Consider the following 2,450-nt stretch of genomic DNA (forward strand, 5'->3'; position numbering starts at 1 on the left):
AAAAAAAAAAAAAAAAAACACCCACTTCATGATGGATGGAAGTTATTTTGGTGGTTGTCTTTATGCATGCCAAAAGGTCCCTAACCAAACGCGTACAAAATTCTTGCAGTATTTTCTCTCCTAAAGAAAGTCCTGTGTTTTATTCCATCAAGTTAAAAGGAATTATCAATTGGGCTTTGGCTAGAAGATCATTGGTGTTTCAAAAACTCGTTTATACTGTAGATTTTCAATTAAATTCTGAATAATATGGCTGGAGGTATGTCTTAAATTTCTTACATGTGATATCAAAGCCACATTCATGCTTGGTTATTCAGATTTTGGAGGAATATTTATGTTATGATGAATTTTAAGTTGTTTACTGCGCTGGAATAATTTTAACTGCAGAGACAAAAATCGTTGTCCATGCAGTAACCTGTCATTATACTTCATTTTTCTGCACATAAAATTTAGTGCTACATTTAATGACTAATTATTGCTACGTATTTATATGTGTTTTGGGAAAAGAATAGTCTGCATTCAGAAAACAGAATAAATGTTCAGGCTGCATGTTGGGTAGAATTAATGCTTTAATTTGCACAGATTCAAATATGGCATTATGTGATTGGATTATAATGATTTAAGTGACGGTTATCTTTGACCATATAAATTGGAAACATAACTGTTTTGGATTAATATGGGCATTGAGTTGTCAGTTGTAAATAATAATTATACACCCATGCTATTTTACTTCGGATATGCTCAAGTTGCCTATATAAATTTTCTCGGTTTGCTATTGCTTTAAGTTATTTAAACTGTGGCACTAGAATTTTTAGTCAGCAGCTTATTTATCATTTCATATAAAAAAAAAAAAGAAAAAGAAAAAAAAGAAGAAGGAAAAACTCAACATTTAAAATTTGGGAAATATGCTGAATATTTTGTTGGAGGGTTTAGTATATGTCATTTTGGATTTCAACATATTATTATAACTTAAAAATAGCCAAAGCATCTTTAGTTATAATTTTGGATCGTGAACATAAAATCACATCAAGAATTATTTGGTGATACATAGGGCATCTAATAAAATGCAGTTAATTCATGGAATTATTATTTGGCCTCACAGGAAAATTGTTATCTCAAGGATTTAATTGCAATAAAGTAATTATTAATATTGAAACAATAAATTTTCTAGGCCCACAGGTATGGAAAATACTTGTATTTGATATTACTATAGTCTTTGTAAATTCGATGTGTGATAACAACCTCTACCCACAGGAAGGTTGGGATTTACATAATTGAATTGACAGTGGTTAATTCAATATAAAGATGGTTTTCATAGCATTAATGTATGTGTTTATTTTATGCAAGGGTTTCTAATTTTTTCAATTACTCTATTCAAATTCCAATTCTATGCGGTGATAAGTTTTATGACTGGAAGGAGAAAATTCTCCTTTGGGATGTGTGGATCTGGCACTCCATGTGGATAAACCACTTGTTCCTACGGAATGAAGTACGCTAGAGGAGAGGTCATTGTATGAATCGCGGGAAAGATCCAATTGCTTGAGCCTGAGTCTCATGAAGACTCATGTCAGTAAAAGCAATAGGGGATCAATCCCTCAATATGATAAAGCCTAGGACTTCATAAAGGTTATTGAAGAGCAATTTGTAAGTTCTGACAAAATGTTAGCCAACACTGATGCGAATCCCGTAATAATGTTGACTATGAAACCCACAACGAGATTGACGAACCCAAGAAAGCCAAATTAATTCAAAGTTTAGGATTTATTCAAAAGAAAGCCGAACCAAAAAACCCAACATGAATGACGCTTGAAAGACCCCTTGATCACACAATCTAAGAATTAAATCCGATTGTTTGAACGCCACGAGTTAACACTTGATAAGTTCGAAATTGTTCAATGAAAAACGATGAAGAGAAGACAATACGCCTCACTTTAATTCAATATCAATAATGTCAAAGGTTTTTTACAATTGAATGAAAATTTCTATTTATACTGAACCCTAGAATAGAAGTCAAAAGGAAATATAATTCTAATAATCTAACAAAATCTCTAAAATATTCGTCCAATATGGTAGGAGTTTGATTAAGAATGAAATTCTAGTAAAATAAGGAAAAACGCGGAAAAAAGGAAAATCGCGCCCAGAAATCAACCATGCTGTCGCATGGTTATAACTCGTGCGGTCGCATGGTAATAAAATTTCGGCCATTGAATTCTCGGCCTCATGTCGTGTGGTCGCACCATGCTGCCGCATGGTTATACGGCCCATTATTTTTTTTGGCTGTTTGTAACGCATTGATCCATTTAGTTTCGGCCTTCGACCCAAACACGAAACTTGTCCCATTTTGAGTCCCGAACATGGTTCCATCAATAATTTCTTGAACGAGCAATCTCATCGCTTGTTTCACTTGTTTTGCTCTCGATCGTGTCATCGGTCCACCTTCGATTATCAACAGG

Source organism: Olea europaea, chromosome 8, assembly GCF_002742605.1.
Source record: "Olea europaea var. sylvestris chromosome 8, O_europaea_v1, whole genome shotgun sequence".
Classification (NCBI taxonomy): domain Eukaryota; kingdom Viridiplantae; phylum Streptophyta; class Magnoliopsida; order Lamiales; family Oleaceae; genus Olea; species Olea europaea.